This window comes from Triturus cristatus, chromosome 1_1, assembly GCF_964204655.1.
Source record: "Triturus cristatus chromosome 1_1, aTriCri1.1, whole genome shotgun sequence".
NCBI classification, from domain to species: domain Eukaryota; kingdom Metazoa; phylum Chordata; class Amphibia; order Caudata; family Salamandridae; genus Triturus; species Triturus cristatus.
Window position 1 is genome coordinate 790,305,841 of NC_140579.1, and position 23,866 is coordinate 790,329,706.

At 47.6% G+C, this 23,866-nt stretch overlaps 1 protein-coding gene across 3 annotated transcripts in view; it reads right to left on the reverse strand.

Annotated features, from left to right (window-relative positions):
- Nucleotides 1–1,676: 1,676 nt before the first annotated feature.
- LOC146871101 (myosin light chain 4-like) overlaps nucleotides 1,677–23,866 on the reverse strand; it is a 212,029-nt gene continuing 189,839 nt past the window's right edge. For all 3 annotated transcript variants that reach the window (XM_085650267.1, XM_085650268.1, XM_085650269.1), the window contains one exon: nucleotides 1,677–1,924. The gene's annotated coding sequence lies outside the window, so the exon portion shown is untranslated. The remainder of the gene's footprint in view (nucleotides 1,925–23,866) is intronic.

Here is a 23,866-nt window from a genome sequence, read left to right on the forward strand (position 1 = left end):
ACCTGCATTGAAGCCTAAACCCAATTGGCATCTCTGGCCACATGTCAGCCCCTGGTAAATTGTACCACAGGTACCCAGGGCACTGTGACCAGAGAAGGCCTCTAAGGGCTGCAGCACTTATTGTGCCACCCTTAGAGGCCCTGTACCCTGACACTCACACACTGCCTTTGCAGGCTGCTTGTCTTGGTGCAGAACAAAACAAAGAGTCGACATGGCACACATCCCTGTGTGCCATGCCCACAAACCACTGCCTTGGCATACATCAGTCACCCCTCTAGCTGGGTGCCCTATGCCAGTGGTGGGGGTACAGGTGCATGAGCCCTGTACCCCTACAGTGTCCAAGTCCATTCCTTGGCCCTGTAAGTGCAGTGTCGCCATTAAGAGTATATGGTGCTGGGAGTTTGTCATTATGAACTCCAGAACACCATAATGGCTACACTGAAGACTGAGAAGTACTGTATCAAATTTCTCAGCACATTAAACCCACACTGATGCCAGTGTGGGATTTAATGTAAAATGCACGACAGAGGGCATCTTAGAGATGCCCCCTGAAATCCGACCAACTACTAGTGACCTGACTGAGTGGCTGCGTAGGCTGCCACCACCAGACATGTTTCTGGACCCCTGGGTCGAGAGCCTACTGCTCTCGGGGGCCTGAAACAATGCACATCCTGGGACGAGGTTCCAAGCCTCCTCCCCCAGGATGGACAGGGTTCACGAAGAAGAGGCTTCAAAGACATGCCACCTTTGTGAGCCTCTCCAGACAATTTGCTGCTTTCAGCAACTGGTCCCCACTGGTTCTACCCCCCACTTTGGGCGGGAAAAACAAGTGGGGAATGGAGGTGTGCCCACCTCTGCCAATTCCACCCCTCAGGTGGGGGAGGTGAGGTGAAGCACAACCTCGAGTCCCCGCCATCTTGAGGATGGGAGGGCCCCAGCCAACCAGGGACAGGCTCCTGCCCCCCTCCCACAGGAGAGTTGCAGAATAGTGGGTGTACCCATCCAAAGAAAGGGACCCATTGGTCCCTGCCCTTTACCTACCTGTAACGCCCCTAAATTTAGTATTTAGGGGCACCCTGAACCTTGCTTGCTCAGATTAGAAACAACAAGAAAAGAAGATAAGAAGAAGGACCGAAGAGCCGTGCAGAGCTAACAAGAGGACGACGCCCACTGACTTGGCATTCCAATGTACTGTATTTGCTAAGTGTTGCATACTACTGCTTCCCTGTAAATCAAACAAAGTACAATTCCTATTGCATTTTTCAACTGTTCTATATCCGGTAACTTATTACTGAAAAGTATTTAATGCTTACCTGTACCAGTCTTGCTTGGTTCTTAAAAAAAACAACAGTATATTGTTATACCACAACAATTGGCCTAGAGTTCAGTTCTTGAGTGTGTGAATTAATTTGCTGATTGAGGGTTTACATCAAATGCTTAACACTGTCCTCTGACACTGCCTTACGGCTCGACCAAGCTACCACTATTAGAGAGTAAGGTTCTATCTAACTTGAACCTCTGCCTACCTCTGGGGACACTTGGACTCTATACACACTATACCTCATTTTGGTGTAGTATATATAGAGCCAGTTTCTTACAGGTGTGAATGAAAAATTTCCTAGCTATTGTAACGGAAAGTTTCAATTCTATTAAGGACTCGGAGGCGAGGATTATGCCTTCTTTCTTCACTTTATTTATACAGCAGCATTGAATGAACTAAACAAAGACTACGTTTCCCATGAACCATAGAGAAAAAAAGTAGTCATTCACATTGTGTTAACAACCAATCAAAGAAAAAGGACAGCGTCCAATCAGGGCCTCTCCAGCTCCATATAGTCCTTTGTTAGTGTCCTGGTATCCTCTTTCGGTGCGCGAAGACAGCCAAGCCATCAACTTCAGGAATCCTGTTTGTGGGTATCCGAACCTGCAACAAACAAGGTAGCATTACCAGGGAAAAACACAACCCTAGGTATCATTTATAAAAAGAAAAATACGGAATAGGTAATCCATTTCATCAATACATGGGAACAGTCAAGCACAACTTCGTCCGACATAAGAATGAAGGAAAGAACATACTTACTTCCATACGGGGAGGGATCTCCTCTGAGAGCATAGGGCGGGATAATCCTCGCCTCCGAGTCCTTAATAGAATTGAAACTTTCCGTTACGATAGCTAGGAAATTTTTCATTCTATGTCAGGACTGGAGGCGAGGATTATGCTTGTTTAAAGCTTGCCCACAACCAGATGAGCCATATTTAGGATTGGCTTGAAGTAAAACCGTTTGAAGGTGGAATCTGAGGACCAGTTCGCAGCATTGAGGATATCCTCCAAGCGGGCACCCAGACCAAACGACTTGGAAGCCATAGCTCCTCTTGTAGAGTGCGCCCCAAAGTGTCTGAGGCTAATGCCAGCCTCTTGCATCACCCAATGAACCCATCTTGCGATGGTGGGTGAGGAAACCGCCTTAAAGGGCCTCCGGAGCGCAATGAGAAGCTGACGCTCTCCCGGGGGACGGTAGTCTTCCGTCATTTCCTCATATGCCTTGAGGCAACGGACCACACAGAGTTTCGGAGAATCCGAGAATTCCGGGTAAGAGATGACTCTCGTATGGCACTTTGTACGACGTGAAAGGGTAAACATCACCCCATCCGGAGTGAACATCCGACCCGAGATATCCAGAGCGCGCACATCCGACACCCGACGGCAAGACACCAAGCACAGGAGCATTGCAAGTTTTGCTGACAACTCCTTACGGGATAGAAACCTATTGGGTTGCCATGAAAGGAAAAGATTCAAGACCTGATTAACATCCCATAAAGCCGAATACCTCGGTTCCGGCGGTAAGGAGAGTCGAATACCCCTTAGGAGCCTGCAAACCAAAGGGTGTTCCCCCACGGCAGAGCCTCCAACCAGGACATGACCCGAGGAAATGGCGGACCTGAAAGTGTTAATAGACCGATTGGCCAAGCCGTTGGATGCCAAATGCGCCAGAAAATTCACAACGTGGACCACATCCGCGACCACGGGATTGAAATCCCGTCGCAAACATCAACGGGACCATCTGCCCCACGCAGATTTGTATCTTTTAACGTGCTATCCGCCCAGGCTTTGGAGATGAGCTCTTCAGCTGTTCGCGAAAGGCCCGGGGCTTGCCATCTACCCCAGAAATCCTCCACGCCATGAGCCACAGTGAGTTCGTGGACACTAGAGGATGAGGAGTGCCGTACGGATCCTTGAGGAGATCCGGTACCCGGGGGAGTAGGATTGGAAAATCCCATGAAAGTTCCAGCAGAACTGGAAACCACACTTGAGACCTCCACAGAGGGGTGATTAGAACCAAGTCTGCTTGCTGACTGCGGACTTGAGCCATTGTCCGGGTAATCATCGCAAAAGGAGGAAACGCATAGCCGCGATCCTTGCTCCAATCTTGGAGAAACGCATCCGTGGCCACTGCCCGAGGATCGGGCCTCCAGCTGAAAAATCTGGGAAGCTGGTGGTCCAGACGGGATGCAAACAGATCCACCGTAAATGGACCCCAAAGATCGCTGAGGGAGGCAAAGACCGAATGATCCAACTTCCAAAGGCTGGAGTCTCGGAAGTGGCGCGATTGGAAATCCGCCTCCACATTGTCCCGGCCAGGCAGATACTCCGCTGTGACCGACACCTGACTGCCCAGGCAATACTGCCAGAAGCTCGCCGCTAGGTCCGAGAGAGCCTTCGACTTGGTGCCTCCAAGATAGTTGATATAACGGACAGCCGACACGTTGTCCATTTTTAAAAGTACACATGACTGTACGGCAAACGAGCCGGCCAGAAGCTCGAGACAATGTATATGTAATTTCTGTTCGTCGGGAGACCACAAGCCTCCCCGTGGAAAGATCTCCGCAACAAGCGCCCCAACCAAGCCTGCTGGCGTCCGATTCGATAACCAAATCCGGAACGGAACCGAAGATCGCTCTTCCGTTCCATGCCTCCATGTGCGTTAGCCACCATTGGATCTCGCTCCGAGCTTCGTCGGATAAGCGGATCTTGTGGGAATACGAAAACCCTTTCCGAAGAAAATACACCTTGAGGCGTTGAAGGGCCCTGTAGTGGAGTGGACCCGAAAAAATCACCTGGATAGAAGCTGACAGAAGCCCTACCACACGGGCCAGCTGGCGAAGAGACACGCGCTGTTGAGCCAGAACCCGATGCAACTCGTGGCGAATCTTTGCAAGTTTTCGGGTCGGCAGACTTAGAGTGGAGGCAATGGAGTCGATGACGAACCCCAAAAAGGTAACGGACTGTGCCGGCTGAAGGAGGGACTTTTTCCCAATGATCACAAATCCGAGATCCTGAAGCAGAGTCACTGTCATCTGGAGATGATCCGTCAAAAGACGGGGACAGGAAGCCATCAAGAGGAGGTCGTCTATGTGAGAAGTTGGCCTGGTATATGATGCTCACTAGTTAAAGTGATCACCTTGTACCATGCCAAGCAACCCTTATGGTGTGGTTGTAAGTCAACCTTTTCGGACTAGCTGCCCTAGTGGTAGCGTAGGCTAAGCAGTCTTTGAGGCTAAACTCGTGAAGCGTGTTAAGCCAGCTGTTTTACCAAATGCAACCCCCTTTTATACCAATGAAAGGACACCACACAGATATATATTCAAAATATATATGTATTTATTTCTCAAAGTAACCCCTAGTCTCTTTATGAGCACAGGAGCACAAATCGTCAAACAAGATTACAGTAGAATACACAGAAGTTGCACTTTATATGGATAGGCCCTGGTGGCCGCTCGAACCATATACTAAAATAGTGGTATAAGTACCACGAACAGAAAAGGGAAAAGGCCTAGGGCCTCTAGAATCGCTGGCCTACAAGGAGCTAACTTCAGTTAGTGACCAGGAGGTCCACGGGTGGCGTGTGCAGAGCAAATAGTCACACGCGTGCTCCCATAGGTTTCAATGGGTGCGTAAAAAGTACAAAGTTACTGCAAAGAGGATCTTCCGGATGGACTAGGAACTCAAGATTTGGAACACAGGCACTAGAGATGTAATACTACACTTGGGCACAGGAGTGCCAGCTTTACCTCACCCACAGGAAGCGGGTGCATAGGCCTCGAAGTGCGTCGGGTTTCTTCTATCTGTTCCGTGGAGCCTGAAGACAAAGATGATGCAGGCGGTCGGTCCGGGAGAGATGCGGTGGATCCAAGAGTGGATCGGAGATGTTGAAGACCTGTAAGCAGAGGGGACAGTGTTCACAGTCACTAGCCAGTGACCAGCGTGGCACCAGGTGGGTACCAGGCAATGTCGGGTGCAAACAGGAAGAAAGGTGTAGCTTGTCTCTGCAGCCACGTGGTCCCTGGAGGTCGACGACGTCCAGGAGTCAGTTCACGAGCTGTCCCACACAGGCTCTCGCTGTCGGCGGTGTCGGCGACTTGATCGAAGCAAACAAGCCTTGGCAAAAGCAATTGTTGTAGGAGATGAAATAAGCTGATGGTTCTGACCAGCAAGGTCAGAAGGACTGCTCCTTTGGAGGGGAGCAAGGGCCAGTCTGGAGCGACCAGACCAGCAGTGTATTTCGTGAAGTTCGTCGCCAAGATGGCTACTAGCCAGCGGGCCAGCAACCGGTTAGGCGCGTCGAGTGGCAAAATGCAGAAGGGCCCCACGCAGATCGTGGAGATGCTGGAGGGCTCACCTTTGGTGCAGATGCTGCTCGAGGGTTGGGCTTCTCAGATCCCACAGCACAACTTGGAGGGAGCCTCGGTTGTTGCGCTTGCAGCTTGTCATCGTCGTTCCAAGATGGCTGACTCCACGTGTCTCGGTGCCTCCACGGGTCTCCTCTTTTCAGGGACTGTGGATCGGGCGGTGAGAGGTCTGGAGGTCCAGGTCTTGTCAGTCTCTGGGCTCGGGCTCCGGTGGGAGGCGGCGGCAAAGCAGACGTTGATTCGCTGGATGGTGCTTGCGTTAGCAAGGTGGTCACTCCCTGACCACAGGGGAGATTTCCTTCAGTCTTCTGTGCAGCAGAATGTCGAAGTTCCCGTCTTCTTCTTAGTTTCAAGTTGATTCCAGTATGTCTGAAGTCTTAGGACACAGCTCCTACCTTTAAGCGGATTCTAGGGGCCGGACTACCTGCTAGGTCCCTCCCTATGGGTGGGACCAGGAAGGGGGGTGGTTACACCCCCAATCCTTTGTCCAGCTCGCCCCAGGCCCGGGACTGGTGTGCCCCAGGACCGGTTTGAACTGGCATATGCACCGAGGCTCCTTGTGAGCCACAGGCATGTCTGGTTTCTTTCAAGCCCTACCTGACCAATACACAAAATCCTGTCTGGGGTGGTGCATGCACCTCCCCTGGCAGGAAACCCTTTGTCCACACCTCCCAAGCTGGAAGGACTCCCAGCAGCAGGAGGGCAGACTTGTGTCTGTGGTGGCAGCATCCATTTTGTGGAGCTGAGGCTATGTCTGATTTTACCCGGGTTTCAGGTACTGTACATGTCGTGTCCCTCTAGAAGGGTGGAATGCTAACCCCGTCGCCAGAATTGGCGAGGGGTTAGTATTCCAATTCGTATGACACCTTACTCGACATGTTTTGATAAAGCCAAACCAAAGATAGCATTTAACCGCGAGGTTCATAATGCACTTAAGAGTATATGGTATGACGATATCTGTTAACAGTAGAAGGAAGTTGTTCCGACCACTGCAGACAGGCTCAGCTCATGCCAGAGCACCATCTCACATGGAACCAAGCACTCTGCCTTCAGGATTGTTAAGGCCTGCCATAGGAGTGACTTATAGGTTACCAGGTGTCCCATTTAAGGTTAGGTATAGGTATACTACACCTAAGTAAGAGGTGATTACACCAACTTACCCCAGCTGAGTGATCAGCCAGTTGTGTCAGATTGTTAGGCCAAGCCTGGGGTGGCATAATACATGCTTCAGCCCCTGGCAGGCCTTGGGTACACCAATGCACTGGGTACCTAGTGTACACTGGTACAGGGGCTGACAGGGTGATCCACTTCCAATTGGTTATGCACCTAGGGTGCATAGTGTAAATTTAGTAGAGAGAACAGCAAGCTGGGGGTCTGATTGGCAGGCCCACAGCCTCAATATGTCAAAAACCAGTGAAGCAAAAAGCAAAAATTTGGGGTGACCATAGGATAGCAGACCCTACTCTCCTACACAACCCCCCCCAAACGCTGGGACATTAAACTAGCCTTGACCAGTCTCGTCTTCATGTCCTAAGTGGAAGTACCTGGAGAGACCATCTGCATTCCCATGGTCAGTACCTGGCCGGTGCTCCACTGTAAAGTCCATCCCCTGTAGGGAAATGGACCACCTAAGCAGTTTGGGGTTTTCACCCTTCACCTGATTTAGCCACAAGAGGGGCTTATGGTCGGTCTGAATCTTGAAGTGAGTGCCAAACAAGTATGGCCTCAGCTTCTTCAGGGCCCACACCACAGCAAAGGCCTCCCTCTCAATAGCTGACCAATTCTTCTCTCTGGGGGTCAACCTTCTGCTAATAAAAGCAATGGGTTGGTCTTGACCATCTACATTAAGTTGTGACAGCACAGCTCCCACACCCAACTCAGAAGCATCTGTTTGGACAATAAACTCTTTGGAGTAGTCAGGACTTTTCAGGATAGGTGCAGAGCACATGGCCTCCTTCAGGTCATCAAATGCCTTTTGACAGCTTACTGTCCACTGAACCTTTTTGGGCATCTTCTTGGATGTCAGATCATTAAGAGGAGTCACAATGGACCCATAGTTCTTAACAAACTTCCTGTAGTACCCAGTCAAGCCCAAGAAAGCTCGAACTTGAGTCTGGGTGGTTGGAGGGGACCAGTCCTTGATGGATTGTATCTTACTCTCCAGTGGTTGAACTTGGCCTCCACCTACAAGGTGGCCCAAATATACAACCTTACTCTGCCCTATCTGGCACTTAGTAGCCTTGATAGTGAGGCCTGCCCTTTGCAGAGCCTCAAGAGCCTTCTTCAGGTGGATCAGGTGATCCTCCCAGGTGGAGCTAAAGACAGCAATGTCATCAAGATATGCTGCGCAAAAGTCATCCAACCCAGTAAGGACTTGGTTCACCAGCCTTTGGAAGGTGGCAGGTGCATTCTTCAGACCAAAGGGCATCACCACAAATTGGTAGTGCCCACCTGGGGTTCAGAATGCTGTTTTGGCCTTAGACTCCTCAGCTAATCTGATTTGCCAATAGCCAGCTGTCAAGTCAAATGTGCTCAAAAACTTTGCAGAAGCTAGTTTGTCTATGAGCTCATCTGCCCTTGGAATAGGGTGTGCATCTGTCCTGGTGACAGCATTGAGACCCCTGTAGTCCACACAGAACCTCATCTCTCTCTTGCCATCTTTGGTGTGAGGTTTGGGGACCAGAACCACTGGGCTAGCCCAGGGGCTCTCCGAGGGTTCAATGACACCTAATTCCAGCATTTTATGTACCTCAGCCTTTATACAGTCCCTGACGTGGACAGGTTGTCTGTAAAGCTTGTTCTTTACAGGCAGACTGTCACCAGTGTCCACCACATGGGTACACCAGTCAGTTTGACTAGGTATTAAGGAAAACATATGTGAAAATGATTGTAGAACCTGTCTACATTCAGTCTGCTGATGGGCAGTGAGGTTGCCTCCAAGGGTCACTCCTTCAACTGAGCCATCTTCAGGGTTCTGAGACAACAGGTCTGGGAGAGGGTCACTCTCTTCCTCCTGTCCCTCATCTGTAGCCATGAGCAAGCCCATGTCTGCCCTGTCAACATATGCTTTAAGCCTGTTAACATGGAGTACCCTGTGGGGACTCCTGGGAGTTCCTAGGTCTACCAAGTAGGTGACCTCTCCCTTCTTTTCCAGGATTGTATGGGGTCCAGACCATTTGTCTTGGAGTGCTGCTTGGGCCACTGGCTCCAACACCCATACCTTCTGTCCTGGCTGAAACTCAACCAAGACAGCCTTTTGGTCATGCCAAGCTTTCTGTAAGGCCTGGCTTGCCTCAAGGTTTTTGGATGCCTTCTCCATATACTCAGCCATCCTGGAGCGGAGACCAAGTACATAGTCCACTATGTCTTGCTTAGGCTTTTTGAGAGGTAACTCCCATCCTTCCTTCACCAAACACAGTGGGCCTCTTACAGGGTGCCCAAACAACAATTCAAAGGGGCTGTAGCCAACTCCTTTTTGTGGGACCTCTCTGTAAGCAAACAGAAGGCAGGGTAGAAGGATGTCCCATCTTCGCCTGAGCTTTTCAGGTAATCCTTTGATCATACCCTTTAGGGTCTTGTTGAATCTCTCAACAAGCCCATTGCATTGTGGGTGATAAGGGGTGGTGAACTTGTAGTTGACACCACATTCCTTCCACATAGCTGTCAAGTATCCTGACATAAAGTTGGTACCTCTGTCAGATACTACCTCCTTAGGAAACCCCACTCTGGAGAATACTCCCAGCAGGGCCCTGGCCACAACAGGAGCTGTAGTGGTCCTAAGGGGAATTGCCTCTGGATACCTGGTGGCATGATCCACTACCACCAGTATAAATCTGTGCCCAGATGCAGTGGGAGGATCCATGGGACCCACTATGTCTATTCCCACTCTTTCAAAGGGGACCCCCACCACAGGTAGTGGTATTAGGGGGGCCTTTGTTGTGCCACCTGATTTGCCACTGGCTTGGCAGGTCACACAGGAGCGACAAAACTCCTTTGTATCTTCATTCATGTGAGGCCAGTGAAAGTGAGGGACAAGCCTGTCCCAAGTCTTGTTCTGGCCTAAGTGTCCTGCTAAAGGAATATCATGGGCCAAGGTAAGAAGGAAGCCCATAAATTGCAGAGGTATAACCAACCTCCTGGTAGCACCAGGCTTGGGGTCTCTAGCCTCTGAATAAAGGAGCCCTTCATCCCAATACACTTTATGGGTACCTTGAGCATTCCCAGCAGCCTCAGCAGCAGCCAGCTGTCTGAGGGGTTCAAGAGAGGGACAGGATAACTGAGCCTGCCTCAAGTCAGCCCTTGAAGGTCCCCCTGTCCCCAGAAACTCAACCTGATCAGGTTCAAGCTCTTCAGGGACAGTTCCTTCAGGGTCCTCTAGATCAGCTTCCTGGGAAGGCTGATCATCACTCTGAGGCAGGGGAGAAGGCACAGCCTTGACCCTCCTGTTCTTCTTCTTGGTAGGTGCTTGGTCCATTGTTCCAGGATCCAAGACCTGAGGTTCAGTGAGGCACTTTTTGGCCTGTGACCTGGTCACAGCAAGGACATGTGATGATATACCTAACATCTCTGCATGAGTCCTGTACTCCACTTCTGACCATAGAGAACTCTCTAGGTCATTGCCCAACAAACATTCTACTGGGAGGTCTGCACTAACCACAACCCTTTTGAGGCCAGTTACCCCTCCCCATGAGAAGTTAACAACTGCCACACTATGTGAAGTAGTGGCATTGCTGGCATTGGTCACCAGGTAATTCTCACCTGGTATGTACTGTCCAGGGTCCACAAAGCCTGGTGTCACCATAGTGACACTGGCACATGTGTCCCTGTAGGCTTGAGCCACTTTTTCGTTAATTAAAGGAGTCTGTCTGTACTTGCCCAGGTTACTGGGGCTCACAGTCAGGGACAAATCAATGTCCCCATCACAGATCAAGACTGCCTGTGTCAGGGTTCTGTCTAAGTCAGAATCTCCTTCAGTTCCCATAGTGATTCCCACTACACCCTTTGTCTGGGGACCAACACTGCTAACAGTAGTACTGGGAGCAGGTGCCTTAGGGGCAACAGTGTTGGGGGCTCCACCCTTCTTACAATCACTAGTCCAGTGAGTTGTATTCTTGCAATGATTGCACCAGGGTTTCTTTTGACCTTCTTTCTTCTTTCCCTTGGATTGTTGTTGGGACCCACCCTCCTTAGCAGTAGTTTGGGGCCCTGTTGAAGACTTCTGGTCTTTAGATTTCTGATCTCCACCCTTTTGGTCTGTTTTCTTCTGATCACCCCCTTGGCCCTGGTTCTGGTTCTTTTGCTTAACCCTGGTTCTGACCCATTTGTATGCCTTCTTTCCCAATTCTTGGGGAGAGGTCAGATCAGAGTCAACCAAGTGTTGATGCAGTTGCTGGTTTTGACAGTTATTTAAAATCTGTTCTCTCATCATCAAATTATACAATCCTGTAAAATCAGATACCTTACTTCCCAGCAACCAACCCTCCAAAGCCTTAGTGGCACATTCAATGTATTCAGACCAGTCCTGAGTCTGTGTCTTTTGGGTGTCTCTGAACATTAACCTGTACTGTTCAGTGGTTAAGCCTAACCCATCAACCAGAACACTCTTCAGGACTCTGTAATTTCTGACATCCTCTTCTCTAACAGTGAGGAGTCTGTCTCTGCCTCTTCCTTCATAGGAGAGCCAGAGGATTGCTGCCCACTGGTCTTCAGGAACCTGCTGTACTTTGCAGGCTCTCTCAAGAGCAGTTATCCATTTGTGGATGTCATCCCCACTTTTGGAGGGGGGCACAACCTTAGACAGGTTCCTATTATCAAAGACCCTATCTTTGTCCTTAGGGACAATGCTGCCACCAGTGGGTATAGACCCACTCTCTCTAGGTTGCCTAGCCTTGTTCAGTTTCTCTTCCATCAGGGCTACCTCTAGCTCCTGCTTCCTGATCCTCAGCTGGGCTTCCTGCATTCTGGCCTCATGTTCCCTCCTCTGAGGGGTGGTCATCCTTTTCCTGGAGTGACCTTGAGAGCCTCTAGAGGCATGAGAAGCATTAGAGTCACCTGAGCGATTCCTTTGCCTCCCAAGCCCCTGGTTAAGTCCACTGGGGAGATCCAATGGGATGATCCCATTGTCAGTCCCCAATAGCCTTAGTTTAGCTGGGCCAAGTATAACACTTGGCACTGGGCTAGTTCTCCCTTCATCATCACTACTCTCTGTATCCTCTCCACTTTCCTCCTCTGTAGTATGGTTCTCATCTAAGGGATGGCTATTGGAAAGGGGTACTTCTGTAGCATCTTCAGAAGGGGGGCCTCCTGTTCCTGACCCTAAGGGGGCTAACTGGGAAGCTTTCTTGAGCTCTCTCTGATTTTCATCATTTTGCAAGAGTTCTCTGAGCTCAGCAGAGGTAGGGTTCTTGGGCTGTTTAAGGCCTCTAAGAGTTGCCAAATGCCTGAGCTCATTCTGATTAAGGGTAGCAAAGATGGATGGTGCCCTCTGGGGGTCACTCTCAACAGAGATAGGTACATTGGACCCCTCTGCCCCAGCCATTGCTCTTAAGTGTGGGTGGATGTGTTGCAATCTGCCTACACTTGGGTTTACCTACTAAACCTATCTAGTAGTTGTAGTCAGGGTGTGCTACTCCCTTTGCTCTACAACAACTAAGTTCAGTAGAACTTATGTATATTTAATCTTGTTTTATATGTACCTACAGGTACCTATGTGATCTTTCAATTGGTAACCAAGAGATTACAATGGTAAAACACAGCAAGCTCAAATCCAACCGCTGCTCACCAATGTGAGAAGTTGGCCTGGTATATGATGCTCACTAGTTAAAGTGATCACCTTGTACCATGCCAAGCAACCCTTATGGTGTGGTTGTAAGTCAACCTTTTCGGACTAGCTGCCCTAGTGGTAGCGTAGGCTAAGCAGTCTTTGAGGCTAAACTCGTGAAGCGTGTTAAGCCAGCTGTTTTACCAAATGCAACCCCCTTTTATACCAATGAAAAGACACCACACAGATATATATTCAAAATATATATGTATTTATTTCTCAAAGTAACCCCTAGTCTCTTTATGAGCACAGGAGCACAAATCGTCAAACAAGATTACAGTAGAATACACAGAAGTTGCACTTTATATGGATAGGCCCTGGTGGCCGCTCGAACCATATACTAAAATAGTGGTATAAGTACCACGAACAGAAAAGGGAAAAGGCCTAGGGCCTCTAGAATCGCTGGCCTACAAGGAGCTAACTTCAGTTAGTGACCAGGAGGTCCACGGGTGGCGTGTGCAGAGCAAATAGTCACACGCGTGCTCCCATAGGTTTCAATGGGTGCGTAAAAAGTACAAAGTTACTGCAAAGAGGATCTTCCGGATGGACTAGGAACTCAAGATTTGGAACACAGGCACTAGAGATGTAATACTACACTTGGGCACAGGAGTGCCAGCTTTACCTCACCCACAGGAAGCGGGTGCATAGGCCTCGAAGTGCGTTGGGTTTCTTCTATCTGTTCCGTGGAGCCTGAAGACAAAGATGCTGCAGGCGGTCGGTCCGGGAGAGATGCGGTGGATCCAAGAGTGGATCGGAGATGTTGAAGACCTGTAAGCAGAGGGGACAGTGTTCACAGTCACTAGCCAGTGACCAGCGTGGCACCAGGTGGGTACCAGGCAATGTCGGGTGCAAACAGGAAGAAAGGTGTAGCTTGTCTCTGCAGCCACGTGGTCCCTGGAGGTCGACGACGTCCAGGAGTCAGTTCACGAGCTGTCCCACACAGGCTCTCGCTGTCGGCGGTGTCGGCGACTTGATCGAAGCAAACAAGCCTTGGCAAAAGCAATTGTTGTAGGAGATGAAATAAGCTGATGGTTCTGACCAGCAAGGTCAGAAGGACTTCTCCTTTGGAGGGGAGCAAGGGCCAGTCTGGAGCAACCAGACCAGCAGTGTATTTCGTGAAGTTCGTCGCCAAGATGGCTACTAGCCAGCGGGCCAGCAACCAGTTAGGCGCGTCGAGTGGCAAAATGCAGAAGGGCCCCACGCAGATCGTGGAGATGCTGGAGGGCTCACCTTTGGTGCAGATGCTGCTCGAGGGTTGGGCTTCTCAGATCCCAAAGCACAACTTGGAGGGAGCCTCGGTTGTTGCGCTTGCAGCTTGTTGTCGTCGTTCCAAGATGGCTGGCTCCACGTGTTTCGGTGCCTCCACGGGTCTCCTCTTTTCAGGGACTGTGGATCGGGTGGTGAGAGGTCTGGAGGTCCAGGTCTTGTCAGTCTCTGGGCTCGGGCTCCGGCGGGAGGCGGCGGCAAAGCAGACGTTGATTCGCTGGATGGTGCTTGCGTTAGCAAGGTGGTCACTCCCTGACCACAGGGGAGATTTCCTTCAGTCTTCTGTGCAGCAGAATGTCGAAGTTCCCGTCTTCTTCTTAGTTTCAAGTTGATTCCAGTATGTCTGAAGTCTTAGGACACAGCTCCTACCTTTAAGCGGATTCTAGGGGCCGGACTACCTGCTAGGTCCCTCCCTATGGGTGGGACCAGGAAGGGGGGTGGTTACACCCCCAATCCTTTGTCCAGCTCGCCCCAGGCCCGGGACTGGTGTGCCCCAGGACCGGTTTGAACTGGCATATGCACCGAGGCTCCTTGTGAGCCCAGGCATGTCTGGTTTCTTTCAAGCCCTACCTGACCAATACACAAAATCCTGTCTGGGGTCGTGCATGCACCTCCCCTGGCAGGAAACCCTTTGTCCACACCTCCCAAGCTGGAAGGACTCCCAGCAGCAGGAGGGCAGACTTGTGTCTGTGGTGGCAGCATCCATTTTGTGGAGCTGAGGCTATGTCTGATTTTACCCGGGTTTCAGGTACTGTACATGTCGTGTCCCTCTAGAAGGGTGGAATGCTAACCCCTTCGCCAGAATTGGCGAGGGGTTAGTATTCCAATTCGTATGACACCTTACTCGACATGTTTTGATAAAGCCAAACCAAAGATAGCATTTAACCGCGAGGTTCATAATGCACTTAAGAGTATATGGTATGACGATATCTGGAAACAGTAGAAGGAAGTTGTTCCGACCACTGCAGACAGGCTCAGCTCATGCCAGAGCACCATCTCACATGGAACCAAGCACTCTGCCTTCAGGATTGTTAAGGCCTGCCATAGGAGTGACTTATAGGTTACCAGGTGTCCCATTTAAGGTTAGGTATAGGTATACTACACCTAAGTAAGAGGTGATTACACCAACTTACCCCAGCTGAGTGATCAGCCAGTTGTGTCAGATTGTTAGGCCAAGCCTGGGGTGGCATGATACATGCTTCAGCCCCTGGCAGGCCTTGGGTACACCAATGCCCTGGGTACCTAGTGTACACTGGTACAGGGGCTGACAGGGTGATCCACTTCCAATTGGTTATGCACCTAGGGTGCATAGTGTAAATTTAGTAGAGAGAACAGCAGGCTGGGGGTCTGATTGGCAGGCCCACAGCCTCAATATGTCAAAAACCAGTGAAGCAAAAAGCAAAAATTTGGGGTGACCATAGGATAGCAGACCCTACTCTCCTACAGTCTAGATAAACGATCAACCTGACCCCACGAGCCCTCAGGAACTCCACCACCGGTTTGAGCACCTTGGTGAAGCACCAGGGCGCGGAAGAGAGCCCGAAAGGGAGAGAAGTGAACTCGTAGATCCGATGACGCCAAGCGAACTGAAGAAACCGGCGGTGTGGTTGAAAAATTGGGATCACCAGATAAGCGTCCTTCAGATCCAAACAAACCATCCAGTCGTGAGGAAGGAGAACATCTTGAAGGAGGTGAATACCCTCCATTTTAAATGGCGGTAAACCAACCACCCGTTGAACTCGCTGAGTTTATGACCGGGCACTTGCCTCCGTCGGACTTGTCGACCAAAAAGATATTGCTGAGGAACCCCCGCGGGTGGAGCGTTGTAAGCGAGATGGCGCCTTTGCGAAGAAGGGAAGCCACCTCCTCGTCCACCAGGGTTGCATCGTGAACCGAAAACTGAATGGGTCGCGGAGGAACTTGTTGAACTGGGTTTCCGAAATACTCTATGTGGAACCCCCTCACCGTCTGAAGTACCCAGGCATCGCGGGTGATAGATAACCATGTCCCGTAACAACCTGCCAGGCGCCCCCCTATGTTTTGTGGGGAAAAAGGGAGAACACTCACCAGAGTTTGTGTTAGACGCTCCTCCCCTGTGTCCTCTGCCTTTGCCACGGCGTTCTCTTGTGGGGTAGAAATTCCCAAACTTCGACTGGTCTTGGTACTGACCGGAGCCTCTCTGATTGGCTTGATGATTTTGCCGACCGGTCGAGCGACCCCTGCCTCGACCGGCCCCTCGAAAAACACGAGGAAACACTTTTTTAATAGTGGATTGTGCCCTGTCCAATGAAGTAAAGGTGTTTACAAATTTGCCCAGCTCTTTAATGAAGGGTTCTCCAAAGAGTCCCCCTTGGGCAATGGCCCCGCCTCTGAATCCGCCAAGTCACCGAGTTTCGGATCAATCTTAATAAGGGGGGACCTCCACCGCTCGGTGGAGAGAGCGCAGTTAGCGTTGCCTAGAAATATCACTACCCACTGAGCCCAGCCGGATAGCGTCTCGGGTGAAATCATAGATCCCGAAGCTTTGGCTTCCTCCGCCATATCCAGAATTTTTGTGGCGGGCCCAAGGACGTCCAAGAGCTTATCTTGGCACGCCCTCCAAGACCTGTCAATGCCCTTTTTGGGGTCTCTAATAAATTTCTGCAAGAACGTGGACATTCTCGGGTCAATATCCGGGGTACGGCCGACTTTTCCCTCTAGGGAAGGGTGGGGACATTCAGCTCGGAGACAATTGCGAGCTTCCTTTTCAAGCGGGCGTCTGATATGTTCCGCGACATACGTCGCGACTTTCTCAGCTGGGACCCAGTCTGAAGAGCGTGGGTGGACAATGTAATTAGGGTCCAACATGTCTGAAGGCGTTGGAGGCGGTTGCAAGTCAGAGGGCACTGAAGGGATCTGAGGGACTTGCGAGGGCCGGGACGGCGGGAGCCAAGACCTGGACGGGCTGGAGTCAGGATCCCCGAAGGACCTGGTAACCCTGAGGAGAGAGCAGGGTTAAGAGAGAGGGGTCACCTGAACCTCTAATAGGTTGGCTATCAATAAAAGCCTGCTTGAGGCGCTCAAAAGCGTCCACATCTACCCCCGGGGCACAGGGGCGTTTAGGAGGAGGTGGGCCCGGGATTTCCTGGGCACTAGAAGTCAGAGTCGATCTACGCTGTAGACGCAAGAACGCTTGTTCTATTTTCAGCCTATCCTCTAAAGGAGAAATGGCTTGGTCCACTGCCCTATAAATAGAGGTGTCCACCACCTCATAGAATGCGTCACCCCATGGCATGTCCGCCAGGGGTCTTCCTCCTCTTTGTGATAATCCTCTACGGCAGAGGAAGGGCAAGTGTAAACCTTTGGGCTGCAACCGCAAACAATTAACAGAAGCTGGGTGTCAGCTTGGAATATTCACAGGTGGCAGAAAACACAATTTTTAGCAGGGTGACAGGCCCTGAGGGGACAAAAGCTGGCCGAAATCCAATTTAAATTATTGCAGTTGAACTTTGCTGGAACTGTCCCCAAATGAAGGCCTAATGGCCGGTACAGACCTCCCAGGGAGGCGTCAGCGCTAGCGTGCTATAACAGACCCGAATCCCTTTACTAATGTATGTGCAGCAGGGAAACGAGCGTCAATTATCTTGAAAAAAGCCCGCGAGCGAAGTGACAGGCTCGCGGGTCTTATACAGACCGTAAAACGGCGTACTTCTCAGCCCCAGTGCCCCTGTGTAAGCAGAACGCACGCGCGTCTCTGGAAAGATGTTGAAAAACCAGAGACGCGTCGCGTCTGCCACAGCCTCTTGCGCCCCCAGGCGGCGGGAGGACCGGAGCGCGCCAGCCACTACCGCGTAGGAGCGTTCCCGCGGAATCAGCAGCACAGTCAGCAATGCATATAAAGCAGAAATTAAGCAAGAATTAACCCCGCGCGTGAAAGCAGGCGAAAACAGCAAACATTTCTACAGAAGAATCGCGGTGCTCGCGATGAGTGACAGCTAAATGTAAATAAGCAACGCGCTATAAATATAGCGGGATACAAGGAAAACAGCACAAAATAGGTACAAATTAGCATAACAAAGCCCCCCCAAACAGCATAAGACTCTGAGGAGACTTAACTGGCTGTGCAGCAGCGAAGAAAGAGGAGATCAGGACACTAACAAAGGACTATATGGAGCTAGAGAGGTCCTGATTGGACGCTGTCCTTTTTCTTTGATTGGTTGTTAACACAATGTGAATGACTACTTTTTTTCCCTATGGTTCATGGGAAACGTAGTCTTTGTTTAGTTCTTTCAATGCTGCTGTATAAATAAAGTGAAGAAAGAAGGCATAGTCCTCGCCTCCAGTCCTGACATAGAATTGACTGGCACCTTTTTTCCCCTTTTTTTATTTCTTTCTTATTTTGGCAGCTTCATAACGCAGGATATTCTACTCCTATGTCTTTACGGGTTTTCCCTTTATTTATATGATATTGTGCTTGCATTTTCTGGCACCTTATCACCTGGCACATGTGAATATTCTCTGGAGTCCTGGCTGCTGATATATGGTGCTTGCTGGCTTTGTGTTCTTTAAATCCCTCCTTTATGGGCAGATAAAAAAAGTTTCAGTTTGTCTTTTCATCTAAAACAAAGTCTACAACTCTCCCCAATAGTAGTTCTATTGCGGACACGATACTGTTGGCACAGCTCACTCCCTCTGGAGAGATGGCTACTCCTACTGCTCCACGTGCCACCTCCATGCAGTCCTCCTCCAGTAAAGCTCAGTCACCCGCTTCAGCTACTAAGAGGTTAAAACAAGACCCTACTTTACCTGAAAAGTCTTCATCTTCGATTTCTTTGAAATTATTGCTGGAAGAAATTCGGGGGTTGAGTCCCTTTGTTGAGGAGACTAAAAAACGTATACAAAATCTGGATGATAACTGGTCATTAATGGAACATCGTGTTTCTTTGGTAGAAGAGCAGGTGGTAAAATTAAATGATGAAACACCTAAAATCCTTTGTTTGGAAACAGAAGTTGCGTAGCTTAAAAAGCATTCAGAAGATTTGGAAAACAAGAATTGGCGGAACAACCTCTGTATTTATGGTCTTCATGAGGCACTTGAAGCGGATGATCCTGTTTCCTTCCAAAACTATTGGATATGCCATCTTCCAATTCGCCCAACATCTAGAGAGCGCATAGGTTAGGTCCTCGTCTTGCTTCTTCTATGTCACCCACGAAACCAAGAGAGGTCATCATATTCTTTTTACAATTTACAGATTTGCTCTTGGTTGCTGCTAAGACTAAAGCTAAGAGGCAAGTGTCCTGGTTGGGTCATAAGTTTTTTTTGTCTCAGAATGTTTCTGCTGCCACTGCAGCCAGGAGAAAAGAATTCCTTAATCTCCGACTTTCGTTAAGGACTTTAGGTGCCAGATACGATTTATTTCATCCCTGCATTTTTAAAGTGACATATTAAAACAACACTACTCTATTTGAAGACCCAGCAGAGCTCAAAAGAATTATATAAGTTCATACATCGGATACCATGGATACTGGTGGACCTTCTCTACCCTGATTTTTCCTTTGATATTGTTTTGTCTAGTTGATCTGACCTCTTTCTGGAATCTTGTATGTTGGTTTTTGTGGTCACAATGGGTTCACCTTTGAGTTGAACTATTCTTCCAATATGGTCTTTAACTGTTCTATTACGTTTTCGTTGCTCTTTATCTTTTGTCATATTGTTATATTTTATAATGTAATTTATTATATTATTCCTCTTTTCTTTTCACAGAATCGTCTTGTTCGTCTGGACATTGTAACATCTCTCCTGAATGTATATTGTCCTGGCATTGTGTGGACTCCTTCCTTTCGGGTGTGTCATCTGTTCTTGTGTAATCACCACCCCATTCCCTTTTTGTTCCTCTTCTTAGGAATGCCTTCTCAGTCATTTTGTTTGGACATGTACTGTCTCTTCTTCTTGCTCATTGTCTCCTTTTCATACTTTCCTTTTTACCTTCCTTCCTTGTCTTTTTCCTTCTCTCGTATTTTTCTCTCCCTTTTCTCCATCCTCCCTTATGCTTTTCCTTTCTTATACTGCTGGCTTTTTCTTGTGTGGCTTATAGCTCTTAAATGATTATTATCTCTTTATTGTGAATAATTCTGAGTAATATCCTGGAATATTAAAGGATATTAAAGGATCTCTTAATCCTGTAAAAAGACAGAGAGTACTAACTCATCTATGTAAATCTAATCCATACTGTTCCAGATTTTGGGAACCAGATGTGAAAACAATCTTCCACCCCACCTTGATCTCTTGAATTTAGTAGTCTTCATCAGAAAATTCGCTCCTCACCTGAGACATCGGAGGGGGAATAGTGGCAAACCAAGGTACGCAACATATTAGGGCCTCTCCCATGCATGGCTCTGTGAGCCTGGCAGAGGGCCTTGAATTTAATCCTGGCCTGAACTGGCAGCCAATGTAGCTCCCTCAAGGACGATCTTACTGACTGGTGCCTGGGTATCTTGAGAAGCAGTCTAGTTGCCGCATTCGGCACCACGTGTAGCCTATCAGTGACATATTTGGGGGAGCCGAGGTATAACGAGTTGCCATAGTCAAGCCTCGAGACTACCAAGGCTTGTACCACCGTCCTTCTTGATTTCTCTGGAAGTAGACTCTGAATTATCTGAACCATCCGAAGGATCCCAAAACAGGTCCCCGCCAATTTTTTGGCTTGCGTTTCCATGGTTAAGTTCTGGTCAAGCCACCTCCCCAGATTTTTTTATGGAGGTTTTCACGGTGGGAGGGGGTCCCCAATTTACTGGCCAGGTAATCTCGGTGCGTGGGCTTGGACTGTTACCCAAGATCATAATCTTAGTTTTATCCCCATTAAGCTTTAGGCTGCAATCAGCCATCCAGGTTCCTATTTTTCCCAGGCAAGGGATTAGTTGCCGATGGTTGGAGTTAAAAGTTTCTGCTATCGAGACCACTAGGGAATTCTGGGGTGACCATAGAATCTTTGGTTGCCACAAAAGTTTGGCTTGTGTTTGAGTGTAGGGAGTTGTAGATATTTTCCACCTTACTCTTGAAGAAGGTGGCTAAACTATTACATCTCTCCTTTGAAGATTGGGGAATGTGGGTGCCTGATAAAACTATCGTAAGAGACTTTACAATCTTGAACAACTCTTTCGAAGAGTTGGAGGACTTCTCGATCCTTTCTTCAAAAAAGACTGCTTGTGCTTCTTCAGGAAACCCACCTTGTTCATGCTGAGGCCTTAAAATGTAAGCAGGCTTGGGTGGGTCAGGTGTTTGTTTCCCCTTCTCTGAATAAAAAGAATGGAGTTGTCATACTGTGCAACAAATCCCTCAGGTTATTATGGTGTCTCAAGAAATTCATGATATGGGAAGATGGATTATTGTGAATCTTATTATTGACAATGTTTCTCTTACTATAATGAATGTTTATGCACCTACGCAACCAGATTTTACTTTTTGTCCCTCCATTGCGCAGAAATTCACACAATTTCATGATACATATTTTATCCTAGGAACGTACTTGCAATCAAATTATGGACCCGTTTTTAGATAGACAATCTTCGGTTCAATGTGTGTCAAGTAAAATGTATGAACTATTTCATTCTGCTATTTCTAAAGGAGCCTTGGTAGATTTCTGGAGATTGTCTAACCCTAAGGCCCGAGACTATACCTTTTATTCAACTTCCAATGGTACGCTTTCAAGATTAGACCACATATTTCTTTCTAAATCACTTGCACAATATATTATACAGTCTCATTTAACTCCAATTGTGCTTACTGATCATGCTATGGTTATTACAGACTTGGATTTGGTTCCCTCTCGTTCCCCTTCGCATAGATGGCGATTAAATAATTCTTTCTTGCAGGATGCTCAGTTTTCAAATGCGTTTATTTCTTTTGCCTCAGAATTTTTTTCGTTTAATGATGTCATGGATGTTTCTCTTTCATTACTCTGGGATACATTCAAAGCCTCAGCGCGAGATTTTATTTAAAATTATGTGTCCAAGAGAAAGAAGAGTCACTTAAGAGAACCTACTAGGTAGTTCTCAAGAATTAAGTCTTTGGAAAATAAATATTTCACTTCCAAATTGTCTTCTGATCTTCGAACTTTGCTTCAAGCCAAACTGCAATTTGATACCATTTCTACTGAGGAAGCTGATTCTATCCTTCTTGAGACTAATGCACAGTGTTATGGTGGACGGAAGACGGCTGGCAAAGTATTGGCAAATTATCTTAAGGGAAAAAAGAAGAGACACTACTAAACATCAGGCTGTTTTATAAGAATTTATAAATCTCTTTATACCCCTGAATCAGCTTCGAATTCCTCAGCGATTGTAGATTATTTAGATCAGATTCCTCATCCTATTCTCCCAAATCTGGATTTTGACTCCTTAGAGAATGACCTTACTTCTGAAGAAATTGCTTCAGCCTTACGAATGTTGAAGTTGGAGAAAACATCAGGCCCTGGTGGCTTCACAGTAGAGTTTTATCTTCACTTTTCTAATATTCTCCTTCCTTATTTATATTGTTTGTTTCATCATTTCATAGTGTCCTCTTCCACTTCTGGTACCTTTCAAGAAGCCATAAATTGTTGTATTCACAAGGATGGTAAAGAGCCTTAACGATGTAAAAATTATCTACCTATCTCTTTGTTGAATGTTGACTATAACATTTTTTCTAAGCTCTTAGCTCTTCGTTTGGAATCCTTTCTTCTTCATCTCATAGGGAAAGGGCAATCAGGGTTTGTTAAAGGGAGACCTATCTGATAATGTTAAATTATTTCTTAATATTTTGAGCAAATCTCCTTCATTTAAATCTTCCCTTGCTGCAATTATAATAGATGCGGAAAAGGCATTTGATTTAATTAATTTGGAGTTTTTGTTTCATTCCTTAACATAGCATGGATTCAGCCTTACATTTATTGCGCTTATTTCCCTTTCATATCATGCCCGAGCATCCATACTGGTGAATGGGTTGATATCCTCATATTTTCCGCTTTATAGGGGAGTAAGGCGAGGTTGCCCCTTTTCTCCTTTATTATTTGTGTTAGCTCTTGAACCCTTTCTCTCTCGGATTCGTCTTAATTCTTTTATTTCTGGTTTTTCTTATGGTGACCGTCATCTGAAATTTGCTGCTTATGCAGATGATATTCTTCTATTTATTTCTTCTCCTGAAAGTTCCTTGCCTCCTCTTTTAGATGAAATTTCTTTGTTTCAGAATGTTTCGGGATATAAAATTAATAAGGACAAAACAGAGGTTATTCCGTTTAATGAGGCATTCTTATTCTATTACTGGTTATCAGTGGTCTACATCTGCTAAAATCAAATATTTAGGTGTTTGGTTTACAAATTCTATTCTAGATACTATCAGAATTAACTTTAAAGAACTTCATATCAAGACTGATAATATTCTTTCCTCTTGGAATCCTTTATTTTTATCTTGATGGGGTCGTTTGGATTCGCTTCAAATTATGATTTGCCCTTTGTTGTTATATCTCCTTTCTGTGTTATCCGTTCAGATTCCCAAATATATATATTTTTAATTAATTCATTGCTTCTTAAATTTCTTTTGAAAAATAAAAGGCCCAGAATAGCGTTAGTCAAGTCAAAATTGGCAGGGGGGAGTTGATTTTCCACATTTTTATGGTTATCATAAGTGAAGAAGTGTCATCTCTTTCTTCCACTAATTCATTTCTTCATTCTCCTCTTTTACAGAATACTGTTGCGATACTTCGATCTACATTCCTTTCACTTACTCCGATTTAGTTTTTGTTTTTGAAAATGCCGATAAGGTATAATTCCCTTATTGAGATTAATAATAGACATGTTTTTGGCGTACTTGGAGCAAAAGAGTCTTATGTGGGCATTTTTTATGATTCTCCTATCTCTTTTCCTCAATTCTGTCTTATGTATCACTGTCCTCAATCTTTTTATAAGCATTTTTGGCATTGATGAATGTGGTTCTTGATGTTTATTTTTCCTGCCCAGACTCCTCCAGATTAATTCCTTTTTCTTCCAGGATTACTGAATTTCTGAAAACAAGCCCTAAAGCATCAGCCATTTATGAATGCATTTCCCTTCCAGATCCCTCTCAAACCAAATCCAAGT